The sequence below is a fragment of the Cupressus sempervirens genome, chromosome 3 (genome assembly GCF_028749045.1).
Source record: "Cupressus sempervirens isolate cs-2001-9-10 chromosome 3, ASM2874904v1, whole genome shotgun sequence".
NCBI classification, from domain to species: domain Eukaryota; kingdom Viridiplantae; phylum Streptophyta; class Pinopsida; order Cupressales; family Cupressaceae; genus Cupressus; species Cupressus sempervirens.
In genome coordinates, this window is record NC_143120.1 from 471,842,550 (window position 1) to 471,851,733 (window position 9,184).

Below are 9,184 nucleotides of genomic sequence, written 5' to 3' on the forward strand. Positions count from 1 at the left end.
GGGATGTGGTTGATCTTATTTTACGTGTTTATTTCATTGATGCTGGGACATTACACACACACACACACACACACACACACACACACACACACACACACACACACACACACACACACACACACACACACACACACACACACACACACACACACACACACACACACATGTCATTTCAGATACTTTGATATGGAGATGTATGTTGTTTCAGATACATGTGTTATTTTAGATACTTTTATATGGATACATGTTATTTCAGATACATTTGATACATGGTATTTTAGAGACATTTGTTGTGGTATTTTGGAGACATTTTATATGGTATTTTGGATACATTTTACATGGGTACATACATTATTTCATAGATGTGTTATTTTACATAGACGTACATATTATGTTCATGTCTTATGTTCATGTTGAATGTATGTATGTTTTCAATATTCATATTTTTATTTCATAGATCATGTGTTATTTTGTACATGTGTTACAACATTTAATCAAAAATTTAATAGATATTTAAGAACATAAAGAGTACTAGTAAAGAATACATGATGTGAAATACAACATTTAATCACTAAATTTAATACATATAAGAACACAAAGAATACATATGAACATAAAGAATGTAATATGTGCTATTATAGAATCAATTTTAAGAATGCATTTAATCAGTAAAGGGGTTGTGTTTAATAGGATGTCTTAAGGGGTTGTCTTAAGGGGAGGTTCTAAGGGGAAGTCTTAAGCGGAAGTCTTAAGGGGAGGTCGTAAGAGGAACTCCTAGAATGGGATGTCTTAAGGGGTTGTCTTAATGGGAAGTCTTAAGGGGAGGTCCTAAGGGAAAGTCCTAATGGGATGTACATGTACATATATATACATGAAACCATACACAAAATATAAATAACAAAACATGTTCATCACTAAATTTAATACATATAAAAACGCAAAGACTACATATGAACATAAAGAATGTAATACGTGCTATTATAGAATCAATTTTAAGAGTGCATTTAATCAGTAAAGGGGTTGTCCTAATAGGATGTCTTAAGGGGTTTTCTTAAGGGAGGTCCTAAGGGAAAGTTTGAAGAGGAAGTCTTAAGGGGAGGTCGTAAGGGGAACTCCTAGAATGGGATGTCTTAAGGGGTTTTTTTAAGGGGAAGTCATCAGAGGAACTCCTAGAATGGGATGTCTTAAGGGGAAGTCTTAAGGGGAGTCGTAAGGGGAACTCCTAGAATGGGATGTCTTAAGGGGTTGTCTTAAGGGGACAGTCTTAAGGGGAGGTCGTAAGGGGAACCCCTAGAATGGGATGTCTTAAGGGGTTGTCTTAAGGGGAAGTCTTAAGGGGAGGTCCTAAGGGGAAGTCCTAATGGGATGTACATGTACACACACACACACACACACACACACACACACATGAAACAATACATAAAATATAAATAACAATACATGAATGTTCATAATTTGTACCATATATCCAATATCCATGATCAAATATATATAAATTTATAAAATATATATCCAAAATGATGTGTATGTAGTAAACATGAAAGTATGCTCGAGCTGTATATATAGAGCATAAGTACAAATAGCTCTAAACTAGAGCTCCACAAACATTGTATTGTTAGGATCCTCTCTATTTTTAATCATCTCTAGAATATTTTCATGTTCTTCAATAATCAATTTCCACTTTTGATTTCCATGACGTCCTCTTTTTGGTATTGCGTCAAATTGCAAATTTGTTGCTAAAACATGGTTATTGTATTGTAAAACCTATTCTCCAGGCATGTATTCAATAAATCCAATACCACTGTTAGTTATCATGTTTTGTTGATAATATATTCCTTCAACAACAACTGATTCAATTGGATATGACTATCCATCAGCATCTATAGTTCCTTCTAGCAACTTGTGTTTTGCTTTTGTGCATCTTAGAAGGTAATAGTCTACATTTTCTACATTATCTGCTAAGGCTTGGATATCAAAAATATCTCCTACAATGTACATAAAAATAGTATTTATAAAGTGAAATATTTAATGAACATACATGTGTGTCATATATATGTACATATGCTACAAACCTGCCATAGCTAAATTAGAAACATGCTCATAATCAACTGAATATATAGGATCATGAATGTCAATGTCAACATCTTCAAAAGAAGGCTTTTTGACTATGTCCTTCAAATCCCAATGCGAAACATATCCACTCACAATATTTTCACATACACTCATTGGATTGTCCATCACTAAATTTAATACATATAAGAACACAAAGAATGCATGTACAAACATAAAGAATGTAATGCGTGCTATAGAATCAATTTTAAGAGTGCATTTAATTAGTAAAGGGGTTGTCCTAATAGGATGTCTTAAGGGGTTGTCTTAAGGGGAGGTCCTAAGGGGAAATCTTAAAGGGAGGTCGTAAGGGGAACTCCTAGAATGAGATGTCTTAAGGGGAAGTCTTAAGGGGAGGTCCTAAGGGGAGGTCCTAATTGGGATGTATGTACACACACACACACACACACACACATATATGAAATCATACACAAAATATAAATAACAATACATGTCCATCACTAAATTTAATACATATAAGAACACAAAGAATACATGTACGAACATAAAGAATGTAATACGTGCTATAGAATCAATTTTAAGAGTGCATTTAATTAGTAAAGGGGTTGTCCTAATAGGATGTCTTAATGGGATGTGTTAAGGGGAGGTCATAAGGGGAAGTCTTAAGGGGAGGTCATAAGGGGAACTCCTAGAATGGGATGCCTTAAGGGGAAGTCTTAAGGGGAGGTCCTAAGGGGAAGTCCTAATGGGATGTATGTACATATACAATACATGAAACCATACACAAAATATAAATAACAATACATGGAACATCACTAAATTTAATACATATAAGAACACAAAGAATACATATACAAACATAAAGAATGTAATGCGTGCTATAGAATCAATTTTAAATGTGCATTTATACAAAATATAAATAACAATACATGTATGTTCATAATTTGTACCATATATCCAAGATCCATGATCAAATGTACATATAAATTTATAAAATATATATCTAAAATGATGTGTATGTAACTAGTAAATATGAAAGTATGCTCGAGCTATATATAGAAAATAAGTACAAATAGCTCTGAACTAGAGCTCCACAAACATTATATTGTTAGGATCCTCTCTATTTTTAATTATCTCTAGAATATTTACATGTTCTTCAATAGGCAGTTTCTACTTTTGATTTCCATGACGTCCTCTTCTTGGTATTGCGTTGAATTGCAACTTTGTCTCTACAATATGGTTACTGTATTGTAAAACCTTTTCTCCAAGCATGTATTCAATAAATTCAATACCACTATCGGTTATCCTGATATATTGATAATATGTCTCTTTGACAACAACTGATCCAATTGGATATGACTACGCATCAGCATCTATAGTTCCTTCTCACAACTTGCATTTTGCTTTTGTGCATCTTAGAAGATAATAGTCTACATTTTCTACATTATCTGCTAAGGCATGGACAACAAAAATATCTCCTGCAATGTACATAAAATAAGACGTGTTTATAAAGTGAAACATTTAATGAACATACATGTGTGTCATATATATGTACATATGCCACAAACCTGGCATAACTAAATCAGAAACACGCTCATAATCAGCTAAATATATAGGATCATGAATGTCAATGTCAGTGTCAGCATCTTCAAAAGGAGGCTTTCTAACTATGTCCTTCAAATCCCAATGTGAAACATATCCACTCGCAATATTTTCACATATACTCATTGGATTGTCCTTCACGCGGTCATCACAAAAACATGATTTCTCTCATACTTTAATCATTGGGGGTTTGTGGTGCCCTGTAGTCACCACTTGATGTAAACTTCTAATACCAAAAATTGTTTCACAATTGTAAGGATTAGATCGATATATATATATGTTACAAATATAGCTAATTTAATTAAAAACTTGAATTATAAGAATATGTACACACATACATGTATTATATCAAATAAATAAATAAATTTAATACTTGTACCTTTCACTTCCTAAAAATAACGCTTATTGTATTTAGTATCTCAAGTAGCAAAATGATCTTTGCACCATTCAACAATTTCTTGCACACTATTTATTCTATTACCTTCAGTAACATGCACATGTACATATATAATTTAAAATACATTAAATATATGTATATATATATATCTAGATCTCTAGAGAGAATCTATACATGTATATATGTTATAAGTAGATCAAGAACACACTAAATGTATGTACATGTATGTACCTACAAGTTCATGTTGTCAAAGTGTGTGCTTTATACATGCTCTTTCTCCATCATGCTCTCCTTTTTCATGTCCACTTTCAAATAAGTTCCACAAAAACCTAACATTGCTTCTAGCATGTTGCATGGCTCACCAATTAAATGCTTTTGCAGATTTAAATTATTTTGTGAGTTCATGAAATGAGATTAAAAAATAATTATATAAATCAAATTGAAATACATGTACAAATCAATATAAGTTTTACATTTAAAGTTAAATAAAAAATGTACAGGTATATACATACACTAACCTACACAACCGTTGGACCAGATCCATTGCTCTGAAACATTTATTCCACGATTTCTAAGATCTTCATAGACCATTACAAAACAATGAATGACATAGCTCCTATCATGAACTCTATCATCACTACTATAGAAATGAACCTCCTTGATGATAATGCATCCATTTTCCTCTGAACTTTCTATCTCATCCACCTCGAATTGTGCATGTCTATAAGTCACTTGCACAAATATTGTATCTTGTTCAGAATGAAAATATTGCCTTTAAAGCTCAGTTTGAGGTGAAAATGTATAGTTCTTAGAAAAATCTACAACTAAAAGAATACAACCAGGTGGAAAACAATTTTTTGAATCACAAAATTGTGTAGCTTGCCATCGTGCACCATGACAATGTTGGATATGTGGAAATATCAATGGATGGAACTTACAGTTCATAAACTCATCATATCACAATTCACTCTCCTTCAATACAATTTTTTTGGATTCAGCTCCTATCTTATTTTGGTATGTCTCATATTCATATCTCATCCATAGAATTGGTGTTGATTCATCAATATTCTCATTTTGTAATGGAAATTTAGATAAATCTCCACAATCTGGACATTGATTTATGATGCATTGTACTTTGAAAATCTGAATCTTCTAATTTTTCACATAATATAGACTTTAGAAATTGTGACATACTGCTAGGGATGACCAATTTGGATCAAGTACTACCATAACTTTTCTATATGATTGCAAGTATAGACCAAATTCAACATGTTTTCAACAACAACAAGTTTCATCTATCTTATTTATGCGTACAAAGGAAGGATACAAACTCTCAAACATTCTTTGACATATTTTCACATTTGAAAATTCTTGCTTGAATGCTTGAAATAATTCACTTTGTGTTATATCTATAAAATGTTTTGGATGTTCAATTTTAGCCCCTATCTCTTGATCTTTAATTTGTATAGTATCACATCTATTGGAAGAAACATGAGACGATGTGGTCCAGAATTCAATAACCCATCTTTTTACATCTTCAAAAATTTTATCTTTTCGAGGAACTCTGCAAATATTCACCCAATTATTCTTAATGTTTTCATATAGCATATTTCTCCTCCTAATGTATATTTGAATAGTTCTTCTAGATATATGTAGTAAATCAGAAACTGCATGTACTTGTTTTCTATGTGTCAAATTTCTACTAGATATAGTAGTCATCAATGCTCTGCGTGTAGTGCTCAAATCGCCTCCTCGAGTTGTGTTGTCAATTTTGTTATAAGCAGTTTGCAAATTTTCAACTATTGTTTTATTAACATTATGTGCATGGTTTTTCCTATTATCAACACCCAACAACTCCAAAATAGGCCTCATATCTTTTTCTCCTAAATAACTTGACAAATAATTGTGCCTTTCCAAATATACTTTTGTTTTTAAAATATTCATCCCACATGTTTTGGCAATGCTTTTTAATAGTGTTCTCTTTTACCATTTATGTAGATGGAATTTGACTAAAAAGTAGGTCCTCATCCAAATCCATCAAATTTCCTACACCTAATAATATGTTTCTATCATTATAACTACCAATTTGTTCATCTTCATGAATCTCATCTTCTTCACTAACTTTAGTAGGTTGGTTTTGATTACATTTTGTATGACCTTTCATTTTGTCATCTCTTATTCTATCATATTTCCTTGATCTAGCCTTTTTATTACCTATTCAATACTTTGACCTATAAGAAAATATTTTAATTTAGATTCCACTAAAATATATTTCAATACTTCAATATAGAGTACATAAAATAACTAGGTGAAAAAATACCTTATTGACTATCCTTTGTAATTGTCGTTAAACTCCAAGAAAAAATTGATAAACACAACTTCAAAAAATATTTATTTTTGAAAATGCTCCTTTAAATTTCACAATTCACTGTGCATAATTTAAATTATAAATTAAAATTAAAATCTAATTATTTTATATATGAAACCACTAATGTAATCACTAGCGGTTTTTGCGCTGACAGGGGTTACGGTCGAACTTGTTACGGCCAAAAGGGTTACAATCGAAACCCTTTCGGCCGTAACTACCTACGTGGCATCCTAAGTGGCAGTCACACAAGCAAAAGATGCAATTTCTGAATTTTTTTCACTTTGAATACTAATTTCTCCATCCAAATTGAAGTTTTTCCGAAAAGTAAAAATACCCTTTTGTAGATCTTGGAGTCAAGATTATGGTCATAAAATTTTTGCAATATTTTGATTATTTAAAATATGTTATATTTATAAAATATTATAAGTAGGTCTTTTAAGATTCAACAAGATGTTTGTTCAAAAAAGAAAAAAAATAGTAAAGCATGTTCAAAAAATAAAAACTTTATGTGTACCTCTAGAGGAGAGAGTCACCTTCAAGAATATGTAATTTGTTTTAAAAAATATGCAGATTTGATAGAAAAAGTTTGGTGGGAAACAAAACTGTCAATTTTTGATAAGTTCGACTTTGAACACTTATAGCTTGAAACATATAAGTCCAAAATCAAATTTTTTTTTGTCCACTAGGTATACATGTCAACTATAACATAGTTCAAAATCGGACCAAAATATGATCATTTGCATATAATTGTTTGGTGGAAATGAAACTCTATATTTTTCAGCATTTAAAAATAAATAAAAAATAGACTTTAAAAATTAAAAAAAATTAAAAATTTGACTCAATTAAAAAATAAAAAAATATAGGCATAAATTTTATCCAATTTTACACATTTCATTAGTTTACATCATCTTCAAATTCTAAACACAAATGTCCCTTTTCTGTCATTAAAGTTGAATAGTTTAAGTTTTGATATCCCTTTCCTTTATAAAAGAGTGACATGGGTTTGTGCTTTTACCCATTTACTTGGACAAATAGGAGAGTTGGGTTTGCACAAAGTGTTGTTCACTTGGATAGGTTTCTCCTTTCTCAAGATTGGAAACTACATAACTTCAATTTTTAGTCAGAAATTCTGTCTTTGCCAAGTTCAGACCATTTTCCAATATCTATTTCAATTTCTCAGGCTTCCAATGGGGTCAACAATCAGGAAAAATCCTCTTTTAAATTTGAAAGGATGTGGCTCCACCATCCTCACTTACTTCAATTGGTCAAGCAATGGTGGGTTAGTGCACACTTTTTTCATGGCTCCAAGATGCATCAATTTGCCAATGAACTGAAGTATATCAAGGTTCTTATCCAAGATTGGAATCATGATGTTTTTAAGAACATCTTTCAACAAAAAGAGGTTGTTAAAGCATAGCTAAATGATATACACAGCAATATCATTCAAAATGGCATGAATAATGATATATACCATAAGAAAAAGAGCCTTCAAACTGAATGGGATGAATTGTGTAATCGAGAAGAAGAATATTGGAGACAAAAGTATAGGGAACTATGGCCACAGCAAGGTGATAAGAATACTAAATATTTTCATGCTTCAGCCAAACAAAAGAGTGCAGCTAAAATGATATTTTAGATTCAGGATGCTTCTTTGGGAATGATTTGAACTAACGAACAACATATTAGGGATGCAGGTGTTAACTTTTTCAAAAATCTTCTTACTTCTGTGGAATATCCAACACCCTTGGACTCTTAAGTGAATGCAATTCTTGAAGCTATTCCCACAATGGTATCTCCTTCATAGAATTATATGCTCATGGCTCCCTTTTCCATTCATGAAATTTGTAAGGATTTCTTCTCATTCCCTCCAGATAAAGCCTTGGGACCTAATGGGTTTACTGCTCTCTTCTACCAAAGTTGTTGGGACACCATTGGTTGGGACTTGTTTGTTGCTATTAAGGAATCCAGGAAAAATAGATCTACACTAAAGTATTTCAATACTAGCAATATTGCTTTGATCCCTAAATATTTGGAACTTAGAACTTTTGTAGATTTTAAACCCATTTCCTTGTGTAATCTAACATATAAGATTGTTACCAAAGAAATCTACTTGCGATTGCAACTTATACTTCCAAACATTATATCTCCTAAACAAGGTGGTATTGTTCTAGGTAGAGAAACTATGGAGGGAGCTTTGGTTGCTCATGAAGTCCTTCATTCTATTAACTCTTCACGATCTCCAAATTTTGTGATCAAACTTGATATGACGAAAGCATATGATAAAGTTTTTTGGACTTTCCTCTTCCAAGTTCTTCAGAAAATGGGTTTTTTGAAAACATGGTGTAAATGGATTGAAGCATATATATTTGGAGCCTTTTTCTTAGTTATCATTAATGGGAAAGCCTCCCATTTATTCTCTTCTACACAAGGTGTTAGACAAGGTGATCCATTATCACCAGCATTATTCATCATTATGGTCGAAGCTTTCAGTAGGACCATCAAGCTTCATAACTCACTTGGAAAATGGAAGGGTGTGCACATACATGGTACTTCGTTATCCATCACACATTCGTTATTTGCACATGACATGCTTTTATTTGGTAGTTCTCATGTTTTCAAGGCCAAGTAGATTAAGCATGTTTTGAAGTTATATTTTGATGTCTTTAGGTAGAAAATTAACTCTCAAAAGTAAAAAAAATTCTATTCAATACCAGTAAAGTCATCTTTGACAAAATTGTGCTCATTTT